The following is a 22,491-nucleotide window of genomic DNA, read 5'->3' as shown; positions in this document are numbered from 1 at the left end:
CTTTTAGCTTACCTCTGAAAGAGTGAAAAAGATTCTTTGTTGTCTTTGCCATGAGCCTAATATGGAAAAAGTTACTTCACAAGTATTAGCATGGGTTATCTCATGGACAGTAAACTTTTTTTTTTTTTTTTTTACTGTGGATTTCACTGAGATCTTGGACTCTGATTATAAATATAAATTTTCTTATAGCACCTGGAACATTCAATTCAATCCCATTTTCTTTCTGTCAAATACACACATTTAAGGAGCATGGGTAGCATTAGTCAAAAAAGAGGAGATGGTTTAGATTTTAATGAGATAGGTTTTTATTTTTTTTTTTCAAAGTACTTAAAGTTCACCTCGCTTTGGCTTGTAGTTCTTGTGTTTTAGTTGTTGCCAACGAATGTATTTCCAAAGTGAAAACTAGTTTCAGATATTTGAAGTCTCCAGTGATCATTGTAATTGTGCCCATATATTTATAAGAAATTCCATCACAGGAAAAATACTGAAAGAACCTACTATTTTGTTTCTTCACAAAGTCCACATCTATTTTTATTGTAGGTAATACAGAAATCTTGAAAAATAATATTTTTGTTGAAAAATAATATTTGTCAACAGAACAAATGTTCATTAAGTTATCTTATTGATTAGAAGTGAAAAGAGAAACCATTTTAGGGTATACTAGACTGTATTGTCTAACTCGATGTTGAGGAATGAAGTTTAACATTTTCACTGGAGACTTTAAAATTGCATGGAAATATATGATGGCTATCAACTCTCATTTTGCAGTCTTTTTAATTGTGGTGTATTTAATTAGTAGAAATCCTTTATTAGCATTTTGAAAACCATATTTTCATTTAAAAAATCTTCATATATTTACCCAATTATGAGAGACTTTTTCTTTTCTGGACCTTAAACCTAAAATCTATGCTTTTATGTCAAAAACAGAGAGACTGAAGAATAAACTGTCTATCTTCCCTGTTTTTAGTCATGCTACCTTCATGCTTCAATATATGCACCTAATTAAAAATGGAATGGGGTCAAAAGTTATAAGATAAAGCTTCCATTCATGACCATAGTCCAGGACTCCCAGGGAATCCTCAGTAACACAATTTCACTACCCATGAGATGATGCACGAAGATACATAATTTGAAAGCAAGAATTAAACTCACTGGTAAATTATTTTCCAATTGAATAAATTCCCTGGAGGATCAGAATCACATTGAAGCGTAGTCTTCTCTTCAGGGTGCAACCATGCTCATTGTGTAGCGAAAGTTAGTTGAGATACTCCTGTTGCTAACTGTAAGCAAGCCTTTTGAATTGGTTCTCACTTCCTGGCTCTTCCTCAGAAGTCCTTGTTTAATCCTTCCTTGATCACGTACTTTGGTTATGATCTAATTTCATTCCACTGGGACTCTTAAAATACAGTGTCATTGAAGGTACTCTAATGAGTTTGTCAGTAACTTCCATTTCAGACTTACAGTTTAAATTTGAAATACAAACTTTGGATAAGGATATTATTCAGAAGATGAGAAAAGGAGTATGTTTTTTTTTTTTTTTTTGTCTTTAGAGAATATAATACTTCAGAGTGTTCCCTCATGAATTTTAAAACTCAAGAACACTTTGCAAGACACAAGATAAATTCTTAGTAGTATTTTTTGCAGTTTAGATGAATATCTTTGTCATTATAATCAGGATACTATAGTAGTAATTAAAGTTTTTTTTTTAAGTCTAGTTCTTTTTCTGTGTATGTTTAATTGTATTTGATTTAAAGAAACACAACTTTTTTTTATCAGTATAAATATTTCAGAATTTTCAATGTGGATCTGCTCATATCATGCTAGGTTTCTCCAAGAACAATATCTAATATAATAATACAGTTTAATTCTTTTTTTTTGTTTTTTGAGAAGGAGTCTCACTCTGCTGCCCAGGCTGGAGCTCAGTGGCACCATCTCTGCTCACTTCTAGCTCCACCTCCCAGGTTCACGCCATTCTCCTGCCTCAGTCTCCTGAGTAGCTGGGACTACAGGTGCCCACTACCACGGCCGGCTAATTTTTTGTATTTTTATTAGAGATGGGGTTTCACCGTGTTAACAAGGATGGTCTCGATCTCCTGACCTCATGATCTGCCCGCACTAACAACCCAAAGTGCTGGGATGTTACAGGCATGAGCCACCACGCCCGGTCAATACAGTCTAATTCTTAATGTGGAGACTAAAATAACTAACAAATTATTTTAGCATCTTTAGTTTGTATTTATTTATTACTAGTCTTTTTCTGTTACCTCAACATAGAAAATATCACCTCACTAGTTCACTAAACAACAGGATAAGAAATAACACATTAGAATAGTCATTCAAAATGAAACTGTTTCTCCTATTCTTTATCTGTGTGTTGGTTTCTCCATTTAGAACTGGACTGAGAAAGTAATCCATGTATTTTAAGAGAAGACTGCTCACCAGACATGTCCTGCTAGCCAAAACGTCTGATCATTTCTCCTTTAAGAAATACAGTATTATCTTGGTAATTGAGTGACATATATCACATTTTTAGTTATAAACACACAATGTGGTTGCTCATCAAGTTTGTTACATTGTAACTACTTTATATGTAGTGTAAGGACCTATCTATATGTCACAATTACTACTTTTACAGTGTATTGGTTGCCAGATATGTAGTAATTAATAAGGGCTATAATAAAATGATGGGTAAAAATCCAGCAAAAACATAGTGGCTTAAGGTAAAACATCTATTCTCACATATCTGTGCATTGGTTATAGATTAGCTAATCTAAATTGGGCTCAGCTGGTCTGGGCTCTAAGTCGCAGCCTGAGTTCAAATTTGCTCTGAGTCTCTTATCCTCCTGGGAACAGTGGGCTACCTAAGCATGTTCTTTTCATGGCAGTGACAAAAGCAGTATTAGCTAAATCCCATTGCCCAAGCATATTTCAAACCTTTTTTTTTTTTTAAATCATATCTCCTAATATCTTATTAACCAAAGCAAGTCACATGGCTGAGTCTAACGTCGCTGGGGTAGGAAATTATACTTAGCTCACAGTGCAAGGGGAACAATCATCTGACTTATCACAATTTGGAATTTGGTTTTAAAATTTATGGTTGAAAGTCCACTAGTTTGCAGCGTCTGTCTTAGAATCTGTCCTTGGAGGCATGGTTTTAAAAGAACCTCAAATAATCTTGATGTAAAGCAACCTCAAGCGATGTGTCCACAGGGAATATTCCAGTGAGGCTCAACTGCAGGTAAGATGCAGATTTATTTCAACGTAAAACAGTAAACTTAGCTCAGGTGGAACTTGCAACATCCACAGAGAAAAATGCCAGAATCAAATGCTTGAATGAACAGCATATGCACGAATCAGTGGTATTCAACATTACCCCTCTGCAGATTTGTGGGCCTTTTGGAACCGAGGTAATACATACTCTTGACAGAAAATTCACTTTCTGTCAAGCTGCTCAATTTTTATCTTGAATTCTCCCTTTTCTTTAATGTCCTTCATGTGTGTGCATGCCTCATAGTCCTGTGATTCATTTGGAGAAATTGTTTTAGCAAATAATATGCTATCAATTTCTTAGCTAGATGTATAAGAGGAAGAAAAAAATAAAGGAGCCACATTTGGGGTGATGAAATTTTCATCTTTCACCAAGGTAAGTGGTGGTGGAGGTTGTCATTGAACCCATTACAATGGCTCACAGGAGGAAGGCATGCTCTAGATGATAAAAAAGCAGGTATGGACTTTGGATGTTCCATTGGAACATTTTGAACATTTAGAAAATGGCAAATTGGAATCACTCACAGAACTCTGTCTTTCTCAGCAAATTCGATGTGTCAGAAAGTCTTAAAACCCTCCCATCAGTTGACAACTTTGCTGCAAAATCTATTGCTTGAGAAATGTGAGAATAAAAATGATGTCCTCTTTCTGGTAGTGTAATAGGCAAGTGAATTACTTAATATATTTTATATTCCTCTTCCCTTCTCATACACATACACACTATATTAAATTTTCATTACCTAAGTAAAAGAATGAGACTGCCTTTAGCACAAACTAGAATTTTAGATTATAAATGTCAATGTTTATTGCAAGGCATAACATATGTAAAGCTTTTGCAAGATTGTGAAGTATATCATGAGATACATTTTGTAAATCATATTTTGCTTACTTTTTTTTGTAATCCAAAGTAAATGTTACATAGGAAGAAAAAAACGTGAATCATTTCTTGTGCTGGGGTATATTCCTTGAAAGCATATTGATTGTGTTTTCACTATGTCGCCATGTATGTATGCATGAAATGCATCATGTATTAAATGAATTTTTTAAAAGAAAGGTTAACTCTCTAAGCCAAGATGATAGGTTTGCTAAAGGGGAGAAAATCTTTACTCATGGATTTCTTTAGACTCAGGCTGATTATAATTTTCAGCTTCAGTGATTGATTTTGATGCTCTGTTTCAGGGGCCATATACTCCTGGTGAATCATTTTAAAGAACTGGGTCTGTAGGGCCGGGCGCAGTGGCTCATGCCTGTAATCCCAGCACTTTGGGAAGCTGAGGCAGGTGGATCACAAGGTCAGGAGATTGAGACCATCCTGGCTAACATGGTGAAACCTCGTCTCTAATAAAAATACAAAAAATTAGCTAGGTGTGGTGGCACGCACCTGTAGTCCCAGCTACTCGGGAGGCTGAGGCAGGAGAATGGTGTGAACCCGGGAGGCAGAGCTTTCAGTGAGTTAAGATCGCACCACTGCACTCCAGCCTGGGCGACAGAGCAAGACTCCGTCTCAAAAAAAAAGTAAATAAATAAAATTTTTAAAAAAAGGAATTGCGTCTGTATTGGAGTGATTTGACATCAGCACTTCAGCTTCCAAGTATTATTGAAGTAAGAGCCCAAACGAACACTTGCTCTTGTACCCAAAGAGTTGAAAATGCTCTTCCAATTTGTTTTAAAATTGGATGACATTTTAATCACCTCTATACTCAATTTGCAAAATACAAGACCTGTCATTCAGGAGAAATTTAATTATTTGAAGTAAAGTAAAATCTAGTTAGAAAGTCATTTGGGCTTAGAGTTGAAAGTTCTAAATTTTAGTCCTAGTTGTACACTGATATTGGAAATGTGATTAACTACCTGTATGTTTAACCCTCCAGAAGTTTCTGTGCCTAAAAGTTCTCATCTGTAAATAAAGGATAGTCTCTTTTCTCATAAACTTAGCATGAGAATGAAATAATTCAGGTAGTATGGAATTATCTTTGAAATAGTAAAACACTACATGTGTGGTAAAACTATAGTGTCTTATGCTTTCAAGTTTGGGATAAAAATTTATTATAACGGTTACTTTTGACTAAAGTGGTATCACATAAGTACAATATAATTTCAACAGACACAGCCCATGCGATGCTACTGAGGTTTTGTTTTTCATTTTACTTATATCCTTTTTGGAGGGACAACTACATAAAATCTATCCCAACCACAATAAGAGAATTTATATATTTTTTTCTAAGATAATTATGTATATTGTTTTAATTCTTATTGTAAATATAATACACATTGTCTAAAATAAATACAGGTAAACAAAAATGCAAATAAAAGGAAGAAAATAAAAATCTGTAATTCCATATGTTTTGAGATATAGCTTTCTAGTTTTATAAGTACATGTTTGCATGTGTGTATATATACAAAAATGTACATTTTTAACAACAAAATTGTTTTGTGACTTTCCAAAAATGTACTGTCCACTTTGAACATTTTTGCAAGCCATAAAATATTTTTCTTTTATATATTTTTATGGCTGTTCACGCTACATTATGTGACTCTACCATACTTTATTTTACCTATTTCCTATTGTCAAATATTTAGTTGGTTTTTGTTATTATTATTATTATAAATAATGCTACAGTGAACACTTTTATAGCAAATTACTTACTGGAAACTTGATATATTTCTGTTCATAGTCAAGCCATCTTTTTCATTTGTCAGTGACGTTTTATGACTTGCATAGGACTTGGATAGCACTTACTGTTTCATTCACTTTATTAAGCTCTCTTATTAGTTATTAGTTTTAAAAGTGTTACTCCAGACTCTCTTTTTAATACTTTTTCCGTTTAATGCATTAACTTACACTTACAGGACAACAGTGAATAGTACTACTAGCAGACATTGTCAAATTGTTTTTGCTTTTCATAGTTATGTTTCTATTGAAATATCAACCACTAGTTTGAGATTGTTACTTACTATATTAAAGAGGTTTAGCAATCAATTTTGTAAAATTATGAAATAGATGATGGAATTTATCAGTTTTTTGGGCCTTTATTAGGATAATTCTGTAGCTTTTGTCTTTTTGCCTAATAACAGGATTGGTTTTAGTAAGGATTCATGTAATAAAGTTAGCTATGAAATTGTGGAATGAAGGCTATACTTAGAAACCAAAAAAATGCTGAGAGTGAGATATGATTCTGAAGCGTATTGAATTAACCACCCTGGAAAACTCATTTATCTGCTTTGAAATTTAGTTTACTTTTTGAATTGAAAACACTAAACCTGTCACAGAATTAATATGAATATGGAAGTGCTTTTTAAACTATAATATTTAAATATCAGGATGGTCTCTATAATTTTATTTAGCTATATTTGAATCAGTTTTCAAGTCCAAAGATGAGCACAGTATTAATATTTCTAAGAGGGTCTTTTGATTTTCCTAGTGGCACAGGTGTTTTCCCCCTTAATATTTAACTGAAGTAAAATATATATACAGAGAAGTGTACACATCATAAATGGAATATGGTGTCACAAAAGGGACTCAGCCGTACAACGCCCTTCCAGGTCAAGAAATAGAACATTACCAGTATCCTAGAAGTGTGAGAGATGATTCTAATTTTAAAATATTAACCGTATTACCTGAATCCTTTTAAGAAATCAGAATGTGGGTTACTGCTCAGCTGCAGGATTAAGAAACCCGTACTTTGTAAGAAGAAATTTTAATACTAGAAATATTTGGACATATTCAATTAGAACATATGGAATAATCAAACACCAAGATCCCATGCTTATTTCTACAATAAAAAACAGTCTTCTTGACAATCAACTTTCTATGCCTTCTTCAACCAGTTTACTGCCTTCATCTTAATTCCCTGATATTTGAATTTAAAAACAAAGAGGCTGCAATATTGAAAAAAATTACAAGCTGGTAAACATGAGGCTATACATTGTGATTTTTGAGATTAAAATGCTCCTTAATTTTTGATTTAGATAATGCAATGTGCTTGAAAGTTTCAGGAGTGCTATTACATGATCTCTTTTTAACCTCATAAGAATCCTCTGACATAGCTGGATAAATGTTAAGAGAAAAAGAAAAGGCAATACCTAGATAAACAGATGGTATGAAGTCAAATATTTTTATGTGCAATTGTCTAAATAAGATTCTTTATCTTTTATATCTTAGGTGAGTATCATTTGCATGATAGGATAGCTATATCTTTTTGGAAAGATCTATATTTCTAATATATAGTAACAATTTCTCTTTTAAACTTAATGAAAGATGCTGACATCTTAGCATGGAATGGTGAATGGAGGACCTTAGATATCTTGACTCTGAGCTATTGTCTCACACTGAAAACTCGGAAATGGGTCAGGATTCAGAGAAACTGGTCAGTGTGTTTCAGGGGCTAAAAATTAAGTACACTGTAGATACCTGAGTCCTACCTAGTCAAGTTCAAATACTTCAAATAAATGTATCTTATTGTTATTAGGGGACATAAACAAATGATCTGATAATTACTGGAATAATAGGTACAAATTTCACATGCCCCCAAGTTTGGGTGTACGTGAAAATGTAACACTATTTTTTCTAAATGTGTTTAATTTTCTGAGAGCTTAAATACCATCTTAGCATGGTGGAAATTAACTGGTTTCTCCTCCTTTGCTTTTCTGCTGCAACAGCCCTCTCTGAGAGATGGATTCCTCTCATTGCAAGCTGTGGTAGGGTGGATTATGGGGAGGTAATAGAGAGTGTAGGCATGGGAGCAAAGAATTATTGGTAAAAAAAAATCTTGGTTATTGCTTAAAATTATTATCCTATCATGGAGACATACAAAGCCAAATTGCTATTCTTAGAATGGTAGCAAAGAGACTATGCACCAAAGTGTTGAAAGGGAAACATTCTTTTCATTTTATTTTTTCCTCAGTCTCACCCACTAACAGGTGAATAATTAGGCTCATTTCCATTTATTAATATACTGCATGGGAATAGATATGCATTTGAAGAGTGATTAACAGAAAAACTTGACATGTTTCTTTTAGAAAAATAATGGCTGAGGATTTGGCAGACATCCAGATAACCACAGATACACCAAATTTGGTCTAGGAGCTTAAAATCCTCCTCTAGAACACAGTGACTTGGCTTTTCTAACCAATCTATTTTGGCAGTAAGTTCTGTGTTCTGAATGATCCCAGGCAGAATAGGTATAAAATACCAATGGCTTAAAAAACATGGAAAATGATCGACGTGCCTGGAACCTTGTCTATCCAAGACTATTTAAAGGCTATTTCTCTGGATGACATGTAGTCAGAGTTCAACATATCCATTATGGGAGGTCCTGTGCAGCCACATATAAAAATATCAGCAGATTTGAAACTAGTTAAACTGCAGATTGAATTTAGTAATTGTTTGCATTATAATTGTACAGGATTTGAAAATGTCACGCCTTTTGAATGTATAGAATTGCTTCTGTGTTCTCAGTAACTGCTGTATGAAATGGCATTTTTTCCTTACATTATGATTTAGTACTATCATTATATGTCCTTGCAACTGTTGACTTTGAAGTCTTCTTTCTAAAGTCTCCAATAACTTACTTTGTAAAATGGCTGACGAAAAAAAGAGGGCAAAAATTTAAGTAAGGTTGTATTGACTTTCCTTAGGATGTCATTTTTATTGGAATTTATGAATGATTGTGGAGAAATCATTATAGAGCTGAAAAGGAATTTACAGAGATCATCAAATACAAGTCCTTCATTTAATAAAGTGTGTTCACACTACACCATATATCAATTAAACTAAAAAATTCAAAACATAATGTATTACATATGAACAGTAACTAAAAGGGAAATGGTATTCTTTTAATTTTCTCTTTTTCTCAATCCTGACCCATGAACACCCATAGAGGAGAGTGATAGGCATAATTTTTACTATTTTTAGAAACATTTGGTCTTCATTTAAAATGACATCTCAGAGAAAAAAAGTCTATATCCCTTGATCATTTATGCTGAAGGTAAAAGATGTCTTTAAGGTCATTTCTCTTAAGGATAGCTGACAGCTATTCTTAATTGGGATGTTTGTGTCTGGATGGCCCCTTGGTTCCTTGTCCCGGTGGTTCTCAGGTATTTATATTTGCAGCAGATGTTGAAGATTTCCTTTTAAGTTCTAAGAATAACTTGGTTTGGTCATAAGTTGACTATAATTTCCTTGGGAATCCTATTAGGACTTCATTGCTAATTATATTTACAGGGTGAGTTTTGGTAAATCAGTGCTGAAAACATTTAAGGGTACTTTCTATAAACAAACAAATTTATTTTTGAAGGATTTGAATGATTAAGTTGGAAAGCCTTATGTGGTCTTATAAGTATTTTGTGGTTAAGTTGTCTATACATGTAATGTCTAATGACTCTTATTTTCTAGTTTATTCTGTGAACACCCACTCACAAAGGAAATTTTCATTCAACTTCCCTTCTTGCATTTCCTCGCATGACCCTCCAAACCGTCATTTACTTATTCATTCAACCATTTAGTTACTGCCATGGTTTGAATGTGTCCCCAAAGTTCATGTGTTCGAAACTTAATCCCCAGTGCATCAGTGTTGGAAGGTAGAACCTAATGGAAAGTGTTAAGGTCAAAAGAATTCCACTCTCATGAATGGATTGATGCCAACTATAAAAAGGCTCAAGTCTTCAACTTCAAACTCTTGCTCCCACTCCCCCTCTCTTTGCTTTTCTACCATGGGATGACATATGAAGAAGACCTTTGCCAGGTGCTGGCCCCTCAATCTTCGACTATTCATCCTCTAGAACCATGAGCCAATGTATTTCTGTTTATTATAAATTATCTAGTCTCTAGTATCTTGTAATAGCAGCACGAGGCAAACTAAGACAGTCATTTATTCACAAATATATATCAAGCTCCTTTTATGTCCCAAGCATAACATACTATTACTATTGGAAAACAAAAGTGAATAAAACATAGCCCTTTCTGTCAAGAACTTTGTCTTTTAGCAAAGTTATGACATATGCAGGTATTTATTATATTGCTATTATATTGGGAAACATTAAGAGGTATTTCAGAGTTGAAAGGAGGGATAGTAAGGAGGGAAACTGCAGTATAATATTTGTAGATACTATCTTTGTTTATATGTGTATATATATTACATTTTATAAATATATATATTTATAAATATTTGTATATAGTGTGTGTATGTGCTTCAGTAGTAAAGCTTTCGTTTTATTTTGTTACCAAGGTACTGTGTTAAAAGAGCATTTTGAAGTATTGTTAGGAGAAGTGACTTAATTTAGAGAGTTCCAAGGCCAATAGATAGCCTTCATCCAAAATTCCATTTCTTGGCCCTACATGTAAAATTGATGACTTTCTCCTTTGTTCTCTTCGTATGCAGGAAACACAAATATGTAGAAAGTGCTCCAGTTTGGCAAATATTTCTTATTGTCTTGTGAGCTAAATTTGTAACCTCAAAGCTAATGTGCAATCAGAAAATATTTGTTGAATGAATTAATTTGGGAAGCCGAGATAAGTAGCATCCCTCTACTAATTAGAGATTACTTTGGGCACTGTAATGAAGACCCAAAATAATACTGATGTAAGCAAGATAGAAGTTTACATTTTGGGTGTGTGCCACAATCTGATATAAATAGTATAGGTCTATTTTTGCTATTTCATGATGTCAGAGACCCAAGTTTCTTTATTTTATTCTGTCAGCATCAATAGGGTTTTGCTTTCATTTGTTTGGACCAATATAACTTACTGTATTAGCTAAAATTCTGCTAGCAGGAAGCAAAGGAAGAATCTGGACTTAATCACTTTCGACTATATTCAGGAGTTGCACAAACCACTTTCATTCGTATCCTGTTAGTCACAATTTGTCATGTGACTGCAGCTAATTGGAAGCATGGCTGAGAAATGTAGGCATCAGTTGGGCAGCCATATGTCTCAGGTAATTGGATCTAGTTAGCAGTTTCTGCTAGTATACATAGTGTAAGCATAATGTCTATTTCAACATGATTTATTATGTTATATATCCACTATAGAATCTGGCACCTTTAATTTTGGGTATGTGAAATGAACAACCCCAACTTATTCTCTCACTGTTTTTCTAGTTGAAGTAAGTAACTCCTGATGTTCACTGATTATCAAAATTGTGATTAGAGGAACTAACATCATTTTAGAATTTTCATGTATATTTGTCAAGAAAACAATTTATTTCCATGTTGGATTGATGCTGCCCTTCCCCTTCAGGAATATAATCCAAATAGAATAGATCACCTATTTTCCTTAATAAGTGTTCCAGATTGCTTATTGGTTCGTTGTTCACTAGGCATTGTGCCAGGTTGCTAAGGCCTGTTGAAGGCAGGGTTACATATTTTTAGTTAAAAATAAGCAGGAATCTTTATTGTATCCATTCTCCTTAATCTTAGTAATACTCGTAACACATGACAGATTACAAAAATAAAACCATTAGCTCTATTTTACATAACGAGAAACATCAGGAAGATCATATGGATTGCCAGACATCACAGGGTAGATTTCTAACAGAACTAGATGCTTATGTACCTGAACTGCATTATTTTTCCTATTTGTCATATTTTTTAAATATCAAAGTGTTGAGGGAGATTTCAAGCACAGCTGGATTTTGTCACATCATAGCATGACTGAACTGATTAGGGGCTACTTTGTGGTCATTTCACATATCAGAGAGCAGAATAGGAGCTTCCTTTCCTTCGTTGCAAGAAGTTTGCTTGGCAGGTGGTGAAATTCAAGGAGATGAACTTTGACTGAAACACATAGATGTTTTATGTAGTTAGTAAATTCTTCCAGATAAAAGTAGATGATGATTTGTAACACTCAAGATGGAAGGGTTAATTATTTTTTCCCACTCCACACAATTTAATTATTTTCCTCCACTCCACATAATTTAATAAGTGTCAGATTCTTAATGAATACATATGCTTTAACACCTTTGATTTCCTGAAGGACAAATACGGGGTTGTATATTAAAATTCTATTACAACTCAGATGTGAAGAAAAAATGGAATGTCATCATTTAGTCTATATTAAGTCTTGTCTATCTCCTAAGTATTCACTTGGTAATTAGTTGGAAAGAAAATTAATTCTTAGTCCTATTCAGTTTTTATTAGACATGATTTGTCTCTGTGTCACCACCCAAATCTTATGTTGAATTATAATCCCCAGTGTTGGGAGAGGGTCCTGGTGGGAGGTGATTGGATCATGGGAGAGGATTTCCCTCTTGCTATTCTCATGTTAGTGAATGAGTTCTCACGAGTTCTCACGAGATCTGGTTATCTGAAAGTGTGTAGCACTTACCCCTTCACTTTCTCTCTCCTGCTCTGGCTACGTGAAGACTGTGCCTGCTTTCTCTATGGCTTCTGCCTTGATTGTAAGTTTCCTGGGGCCTCCCCAGCCATGCTTCCTGTGTAGCCTGTCGAACTGGGAGTCCATTAAACCTCTTTTTGTTATAAAGTATCCAGTCTCAGGTAGTTCTTTATAGCAATGTGAGAATGGACTAATACAGTATTTTAGTGCAATAATGTAATGGATGGCGTATAGTCTTTCTTAAAGTTGCTCTGGTGCCCAGCCAGTCTTTCCCTCTGCTTGCCATTCTTCTGAAGATGGCATCTAGCAGTATAAGGACTTATATATCTTTTGTGAGATGGTTACTTCTTATATATAGTCCTTAGATATATAAGGACTTATATATCTTTTGTGAGATGGTGACCTTTTCTGGTCTTCATCAGTGGATACTGGCTGTCATATACTATCTATTGGCCTTCCACATTCACCTTGGTTTCCATTAGCTTCAGATATTGGAATTCTCTCCATGTCTTCCCTCTAGCCCACTGACCCAGTGGCGCTGCCTCAGTGTGCCATGGGCAGCCACACTGCAGCTCTATTTAGCCTGATTATGGATCTCTGAAAGTGAGAAGTGCTCATTAGAGCTAAACCTCAAGGCTTATCTGCCTGACTACTTTCACATCTCTGACAGCAGAACAGGGAACATAAACTTTTTACCATGGCCATTATAGCCTTCAGTAGTGGATAGGAATGTCTCATTTACACTCTCGGAGAGTGCCATGAACTGAGTTGTTGACCTAATGAAGAGGGAGGCAAATATTTGAGGAGAATTTTTCTTGAGCGATTCACTTAACATTCTTTCTGTAGCAAATTCTAATGGCTATGCATTGAAGACTCTAGCAAATGTGAGATGTCAGTGAAACAGAAAAGAAAAGCAGATTTGAACATATGTATGTCATGTCTATTTGAATCACATACTAAATTATTTGCAGTGGGACTCCTGTGGGATCCCAATACCTAGTCCCTCCAGCCAACACACCGATCCTGGTTTCTTGTTCTGCTGTACTCGTATGACAGAAGAGTTATTATCCTGCTAACATTACAGCTATTGTTGAGCTACAAATATATTTGGTCCACTCTTTTTGCAACTATCTGTCCTCTCTCTCATTCACACTACTTGAGGAAAGGTAAGGTGACTTTTTTTCTATTGTTTTCATATGTCCAGTAATGGACAAAGAGAGAAAGCAGAAATGTTCTTTTTTCTGTGTAGATTTTAAGGAGATTCACTAAAATACACACATTACAAGCCAATGACAAAAATAAGGTTCACTTCTCTGGGAAGAATGAAGCACCTGTTACAAAGTGACCATAGTACCCCAGGCCTGAGCTGCAGTCCACAGAAAACAGGCCATGGAGTCAGATAATTTTGGAGAATTCTGAACGTGATGTTCCCCTTTTGAAACAGACAATACAGATTAGCATGTCATGGGGTCCTACAATTAAAAAACTGAATTTTGCACAACACACTGTTGCCCAGGGTTGCCCATCATTCTTAGACCACAAGATCATTGTTCTTTAATTGATTTTGTGGGGGAACTTCTCACAAAATCATTCGAGAAATGTTGAACTCTGGAGCACAATTCAGAAAATGGTAGTTTAGGTACCAAAACCCTTAATAGGCCGGGCGCGGTGGCTCAAGCCTGTAATCCCAGCACTTTGGGAGGCCGAGACGGGCGGATCACGAGGTCAGGAGATCGAGACCATCCTGGAGGCTAACACGGTGAAACCCCGTCTCTACTAAAAAATACAAAAAAACTAGCCGGGCGAGGTGGCGGGCGCCTGTAGTCCCAGCTACTCCGGAGGCTGAGGCAGGAGAATGGCGTGAACCCGGGAGGCGGAGCTTGCAGTGAGCTGAGATCCCGCCACTGCACTCCAGCCTGGGCGACAGAGCGAGACTCCGTCTCAAAAAAAACAAAAAACAAAAAACAAAACAAAAAAAAAACCCGTAATAAATCTTTTGTTTGCATAAATGAAAAGGATTTTAATGCTTGGCAAATAATCATTTTCATATCTGGAAATTTCCTTGATGATTGATTACATGGTATCAGGTGCACGTGTGTGCGTGTGTGTGTGTCTATATTTACTTCACAAAATAATGCCAGTTTTCCTGCTGAAGAAATGTTTGTTCAGATGTTTTGTTTATTTCAGTGTTACATCATTCCAAGCAATTCCACAGCCAACAGTGGTAGATGCCATTTACGATTCCTCTTTCAATAGTAAATGCTGCAGCCCTTCTGTCTTTCCTAGTCAGACATGCCTGGCTACTTTCACACAAAGAAAATAACGGTATCTTCCAGCTGCTTGCTAGACTACTGTTTTAGTCTCATTTGATTATATTCTACAGATATTTTTAAAGATTAATAAGAGAGGGTAGTTCATATTTTTTTTACGGCACAATTTTCTCAGTTTTGTTATTTGTCACTAAAGCCAAATTGAAAAAAGCTCCTTAAGAAACACAAAAATACCCATTTTTTAAAAGTGCAAATCATGTTGGAATTTATCCAAATTTTAAATGTTAGTAGCTTGGCAATTATTTTTTTCTCTATCAAGTGTTACTATTCTGATTTTTTTTTCCTCAGAGGTTGATATTTACGTATTTTACCAACTCTTATCTTGGCCTCGTGTCAGGCTGCTGCTGCTGTCTCAGAATTGTGAGTGAATATTGAGGCTGGGACCCTTCTGAGGCTTTACCAGATGTGTTGAATTTAGCCTTTAGCAAAACTGTATTAGACCTTCATCAGCATATGTCTCCTTGTCATAGGGAGCAGATGAGAGGTTGCAGAGCAGCTTGAATTCCAGCCATTTTCACTAAAAGCAGCAAATAATGTGATTAAATATTTAATTAGACAGGGAAGATTCCAGATTGGAAGAGATTCAATCACAACTTTTACAGAGCAAGTATTCAATTTGCATTTCCCAGGGAAAAAAACACTGTTAAGTGATCCCTCTGTAAATTATGCAGAAAAACTATTTCATTCCCCAGAATGTTTTCCAAGTACCAAATATATAAGTGGATATTCTGGAGATAACACTCTTACCTTCAGATAAAATTATAAATGAGTTTTGCAGGATTTTCTCTTTCTCAGATGTGGATGAATAAAGTTTGTATGAATGGAGTCACTGAGTAAATCATTGGAAGGCACAGTATTGCTGAAGTGAAACTGTTTTGAAAGATGGAAAACCTTGGTTCTTGTACCAGCTGTGGCTCTCATTAGTTGTGCGACCTTGGAGAAGCCACAGCTGTCTGGGCCTTAGTTTCCTCATCTTTAAATTGAATGACTTGTCTGTATAAATTTAATTGACATCAAGATTCTTAAGACCTCACTCATATTTCTGCTGACTTCGTATTCTCTCATTGTCCTCTGTGGGTGGTCCTATAGCAATATCTGTAGGAACTTGGATATACGGGTTGATGACTTACTGTACGTGCTGATTTAAAGCAAAACCCAAAGAAGAAACAAAAGATAAGCACCAAACTCAGAAGCTTTATCTAATTGTTTGATAGATAGCAATGTAATATATTTCATCACTTGTGGTACTTTATCTTAACTCCTAGATAGACCCTTTCCCAAAGGCAAAGTGTAGCTGCATTTCTAATTACTTGTTAGTTGTTGATGATGAAATGTTTTTACCATTATATTGTCAATGCCTTAAGGCCAGCCTCCATAGGCAGAGCCACTGGCAGTGTAGTCTGTGCCCAATTTTAGCCCCTTCCTGGATCTTCATTCAGCTGGTTTAGAGGCCCACTATTCTTGGCTTGCTTTTCTGCTGCCATCAAATAATGGAAAGCACCTATTTTCTACTGTATTTTGTCTCTTTCTAAAAGCCTGAACACATTTATATAGTTGCTCCTTAGTTTACTGACATAATTCATTTTATTTCTAATAACTGACTGCAACATTTCTCCTTCCCCTTAACAATGGATTCTTATGAATTTTTCCTTTTCCAAATGCTTCTAACTTAACCTTTTCCTGGGCTTTTGAATGTAGTTGTTCTTCAGAAGTATTTAACAGATGAATGTGAGATGAACATCATTGGTGATTTGAAAAAGGCTTCAGGATAATGAATTTAAAAGTGGTTTTCAAAAGTAAATATAACGTCATATGGAAACCAGGAGGTCTTGGGAAAGACACATAAAATACAGGATGACTAGAAACTCTGGAAACACAGGTGGCTATATAATGTCATCAAGGACCTCTTCAATTTGTATAAAAATAATATAGTATTATATTACCAAGTTTAATGGAAACCCTATATAGGAGACTCTGTGTTTTAAAATGTTGACTAACTTCTTAATAGAACATTTGTCTTAAGTTTATCAATAGGTTCCAGCTGTCTTTAGTAGAAATACAATGGTGACAAATTATGTGGAAATGTATTTCTTATATAAGGTCAATGGGGAGATGGCCATTCTGGGGCTGGGATGGTATTTCCACAAGTGTTTTCAGGGACAAATTTCTATCCTCCTGCTCTACCGTTTTTATACATAGCTTCAGTGTTCCATATGACTTCACAGTAACTAAAATGAGTGTTGAAAGAAGGAATAAAGGCAAAAAGAGAGCACCCATCAGCTGAATCTGCCAGGCTAAGAGTCCCACACAGCACTTCAATTTGCATTTGATTTAACAAGTCTAGGGAGAGGCACGGGAAACTTGGAAATACAGAGTATTATTTCTATTGCCAATGTGTCCAGCTAAAAATTCTCATTCTTTTTCCAAGGAAGAAGGGGACAGTAGAGGCAACAGAAATATCTTTAGAGAGGCAACGAGAAATCTCTACCTATACATGAAATCCCACATTTTATAATTGAGGAAACTGAATCCTGGTGATATTAAGTGATTTACCAAAGATTGCAAGAGAATTAGTGATAGAAAAGGTGAAATAAGTTATAATAAGTACAATAAGATGATACTTCCCCAGGTGGTATCATCTGGGAAAGACTGACCACTTAGATCCCTCCTAAAAGGTAACATTTGCTTTGATCAATCTTTGTTAGCTTGTGATGCCTGGACAAGCATCCTGAGAAACTTGCTAGAAATGCAGAGTCTCAGACTTCACCCCAGACTTGCTGATTCAGAAACTCTGGCAGTGGGGCTCAGCAATCTGTGTTTCAACTAGCCAATCAGATGATTCTCAAGCACTGACTTTTGAGAACTGCACCTTTGATGATTTTATTGTGGCCCGTAGTCTTCAACTTAGCTCCTCAGGCTTGTAAAGTCTGTAGCATTTCAGCAGAATTAATTCAGAGGTGCGGACTCATTTTCACAAAAGGCACAAAATATCAACAAAAATAAAATCATTTCATTGATTTACAGTAAAAAGTAGAACTGTCAGATGGATCAGAAATACATGTCATTCTAACCAACACTTTTTTCCCCCTGAGGGCAATTTTATGGGAAATCAAATTATTGGAATGAAACTTGGAGAAGCATTTTCTAGTTTCAAGTTTCAGAATGATAAATCTACATGTTTTATACTGTGGAGATCACTAAAGTCTTAGTAAATTTACAATCACATAATGCTAAGGAAATTGGAGGGACAAATGTCTATCTAATCTAGACCAGTATTGTCCAAAACAAATATAATGTAAACCTCATAATTTTAAATTTTCTAATAGCCATGTTAAAAAAAGAAATAGGTGAGATAAATTTTAATATATTTTATTTAACTAAATATATATAAAATATTTCAGCAATCAATAAAATTATTCATGAGATATTTTACAGTTTATTTTTTAACTCTTTGAAATTTGGTATGTATTTTGCATTTATAACACATTTCAGTGAAGACTAGCTACATTTTAAATGCTCAATAGCCATATGTGGTCAGTAGCTACCATAGTGCATATTTTGTCCTGGATGATCTTTATACTCTCTCCTATTTTTATTATGAAATCAATTTGGTGAGTCATACTCACGGTATTAGTTTTTATTAAAGAGAATTAAGTAAATAAGAATGTGAGATAGTATAGGCCCCCTGTAGGGGCCTGCTAGACTCCACACCCCTAGTATGGAGAGAAAGGAAATATTTTGAGTCCCTTGAAGGAAATTCCAGGCATATAGCTAGCTGTACAACCAGCAATTACAGAGGTGAATGTAAATCTCATTTAAAAAGTTGAAAAGCTTCTTTTTCATATTGATTTGATCTAGTCCCTTGACAGATTATTCCACAATATAGACATTATGTTCTATTTATGTATTTCCTTATTGGCAGATATTTAAATTGTTTTTCCTTTTTTTCTTTTACAGAGAATCCTGCAAAAACATGTCTTCTTGTATACTTGTTCTGGTGATTTTCTGAGAGTAAACACTTGACAGTATAATTGCTATGTCAACTTTTAGGGTATGTGTTTTTTTTAGTTGTGTTTTAATGTCATCAAAATGCTCTCCAGTGTGGCTGTATTTATACTTTCAGCAGCAGCTTATGATAGTACATGTTTTCATGCATCCTCAGCAGCACTTTATAATTTCAAAGGTTTTAATTTTGGGAATCTGACTGGGGGAATACTGTCTTCTTTTAATTTGCATTCCTTCCATTGCTAGTGAGATTATGTCAACTTTTCTTTACTCTTACTTTAAGCATTTGTATTAAGTTATACATGAATATAGTTAAGGAATTTTACAAGGATGGTTATATATATAATTGTGTATAATCTTAAGAAAATTGACCACTTCTTCCATTTCCTTAAGTAACCACTTCTAACTCTTTTGTCTGTTTATTTTGATATTAGTTGATATTAAATAATATTTATTAGATATTTTTATATATATAGTTACTGAAATATGTTTGAATTAACCTTACAACAATGATAATTTAGCTCTCCTTCTCCCCCCCTCCTATCCCAAGTCAGACTCACATCCTTCATATGCTTTTATCTTCCTGATATCATAATTTTAAACAGATCAATATTCAGTGCTTGCAATTTTTATTACTGTGTAAGCACTATTTAACGCTGAGTCTTGTCATGCTATGAATACATTTTTTCCCTGTATGCTTGCTTTTGTTGCACACAGTTAAATATTGGCTTGTTTCTTTTCACTGATTTTAAATTTAGATACTTATTATTAGTTCAGCCTAAGCTTGCCAAAAGTTGTCTAGATAGCAAGACTTTTAGATGCATCACTGATTTGCTCAAATTCATCTTCTGAGAAATCTTAACTAAAATATTTTGACCTACTCTGATATCAGCTGGCTTGTCCCCTATGTCTGGTTAATAGCTTTCATCATGGGAAATTTCTTTTGCTTTTCTCCTCTGTCATAACTTTCTTTTCCGCTTCCTTCTACTTTCTGATGTATTCCTTAAGTTTCATTGAGCAGAGTGCCTTTTTAAGAAATGATAAATGGAAGAAAACAACTTGCAGGATTAAAAATACAATTTTTAAATGTTAGACTTCATTGATAATTTGGTTGGGTATAGAATTTGTTGAGTATAGAATACTTTTTCTTTTTGAAAATTGTTTCCCTCCAGTAATTGGAAGACATTACTTCATTGTCTCCAAGCTCCCGTTGTTGTTGTTGAGCATTCCAAGGTCATTTTTAGCTCCTGATGGTTTGTTTGTAATTTTTGATTTCCTCCCCTTTGGTTTTCAATTTTCTCTATTTTAGAATGCTTATTTAACTGGATATTACCTACTGCACTAATTCCAGGTTTTCTCGTATTTCTCTTCTGTTTTCCATCTCTCTACATTTTGCTTTATTTTCTTGGAGAGTTTTTATTTTCCAGTGTTTCTAGTTTCCACTTCTTTTATCACATTGTAGTAGTCAACAGATTTTTGTACTCTAGATTGTTTTTTTTAAATGGTTGAAATACCTTTCAACATACACACGTACCTGTGGTTTTTACTGCAGTTGTTTTCGTTAATGTAAGTAATCTTCTTCTTTTCAGACACGGTCTTGCTCTGTTACCCAGGCTGGAGTGCAGTGGTGAGATCATAGCTCACTATAGCCTTGAGCTCCTGGGTTCAAGTGATCCTCTCACCGTAGCCTTTTCTGTAGCAGGGACTATTGGTGCATGCCGTCAATGCTGCCTTTGTTTTGTTTTGTTTTGTTTTGTTTTGTAAAGATGGAGTCTCACTTTGTTGCCCAGGCTGGTCTTGAACTCCTGGTGTCAAGAAGTTCTCCAGCCTTGACTTCTCAAAGTGCTAAGGTTATAGGCAGAAGCCATCACACCCAGCCTAAATAGTCTCTTGCTACTTGGTTGTTTGTATCTTTCTGTTAAAGAACTTTCCTGGAATTCTTGTGCTTCTTGGTTTCTTACACATATATGAGGATGTGCCAATGAAAAGGCCTATTGTAAACTCTGAGCTCACTGAGGGGCAGGGGCTTGCAAACTGTGAGCTCCGTCTGGCTCTTTTGTGGTGGAACCCCTCAAGAGCAGCATCTTTTAGGTCTTTCTTTTCATGCTGCTCAGACTCTGCAGAAAAAAGCGTTCCTATTTCCTGCCCCGAGTATTGGAAGGCCTGCTTTCCTGCTTTCTGGGAGCAAAATGAGGGAAGAAACTAGGAATAATAGTATGCCTCATGTTTATTTACTTTAAATGTTACATTTTAATTATTTTATCTTCCCCAGAGACTAAACCTCCTGTTTTCTGTCAGGGTGTAGGGCCAACCGTGGCTTGGATGCTGGGTCAGGGAAGGAGATGTGGGAAACAGATGGCCTGTTAGTTTACAGCAATCTTCTTTATATTAGCAAACAGCCCTTCACCTGCACCCCTGGCAGGTGTTACCATGAATTCTTGAGCGTTTGGTGTATTCTGTAGTATAATCTATTTTCAGTGTTCACAATTGAGCTGCAAAAGCTAGGTTACAAAAAAAATCATTCTATTTCTTTTGTTTTTTCACTGAGGAATGTACTTCTGAGATAGATTCATGTTACTGTGTGTTCATCTATCCGCATCATGTATGCTTCATGGTGGCCACCTACCACAAGTTACCCAGTAGATTGCAAATATATTAAAACAAATAATCTTGCCTTATAATTTTATCATATGTTTTATCATTTAGGAATTTAAAATTTTATGTAGTAAAATTTCTCTTTTTTATGTTTACATTGTATTTTTTTTTAGTATAAAAACAAACAAACCCGCCGGGTGCAGTGGCTCATGCCTATAATCCCAGCACTTTGGAAGGCTAAGGTGGGCAGATCATGAGGTCAGGAGGTCGAGACCATCCTGGCTAACATGGTGAAACCCCATCTCTACTAAAAATACAAAAGATTAGCTGGGGTTGGTGGCGGGTACCTGTAGTCCCAGCTACTCAGGAGGCTGAGGCAGGAGAATGGCGTGAACCTGGGAGGTGGAACTTGCAGTGAGCCGAGATCGGGCCACTTCACTCCAGCGGGTGACAGAGTGAGACTCCGTCTCAAAAAACAAAAACAAACACTTGCCTAAAGATGTTTGTGCCTCCCAAGATTCATATATTAAAATCTTTACCACCAGTGTGATGGTATTATGAGTTTAGGCCTTTGGCAGGTGATTAGGTCACAAGGGTAGAGCTTTCATGAATGGGATTAGTGCCCTTACAAAAGAGGCTTAAGAAAGCTTCCTATTCTCTACTGTCATGTGAGGACACCACAGAAGGCACCATCCGTGAACCAGGAAGCAGGCCCTCACTAGACACGAAGTTTGCTATATGTTGATCTTGGACTTCAGCCTCCAGAACTGTACCCAATAATTTCTATCGTTTATAAGCCACCTAGTGTATGGCATTTTGTTGTAGCAGCCTGAATGGACTAAGGTATAAGGTTACAATATATTTCCTTCTAATTTCTTTTAATGAATCTCTGGATGGGCTCTAATCCGTCTGGAATATATCTCTGCATGTAGTATGAGACAGATATTTAAATAGCCCTCACTT

The 22,491-nt window shown here is 35.4% G+C and overlaps 1 long non-coding RNA gene across 2 annotated transcripts in view; it reads left to right on the top strand.

Annotated features, from left to right (window-relative positions):
• LOC112427891 (uncharacterized) overlaps window positions 1-19,071 on the top strand; it is a 163,922-nt gene extending 144,851 nt beyond the window's left edge. For both annotated transcript variants that reach the window (XR_003019651.2, XR_003019650.2), the window contains exon 3: window positions 18,886-19,071. This is a non-coding gene — a long non-coding RNA (uncharacterized lncRNA). The remainder of the gene's footprint in view (window positions 1-18,885) is intronic.
• Window positions 19,072-22,491: the final 3,420 nt, after the last annotated feature.

This window comes from Macaca nemestrina, chromosome 2 (genome assembly GCF_043159975.1).
Source record: "Macaca nemestrina isolate mMacNem1 chromosome 2, mMacNem.hap1, whole genome shotgun sequence".
Taxonomy (NCBI): domain Eukaryota; kingdom Metazoa; phylum Chordata; class Mammalia; order Primates; family Cercopithecidae; genus Macaca; species Macaca nemestrina.
The sequence above is the reverse complement of the archived record's forward strand: the minus strand, read 5'-3'. Positions and strand labels throughout refer to the sequence as shown.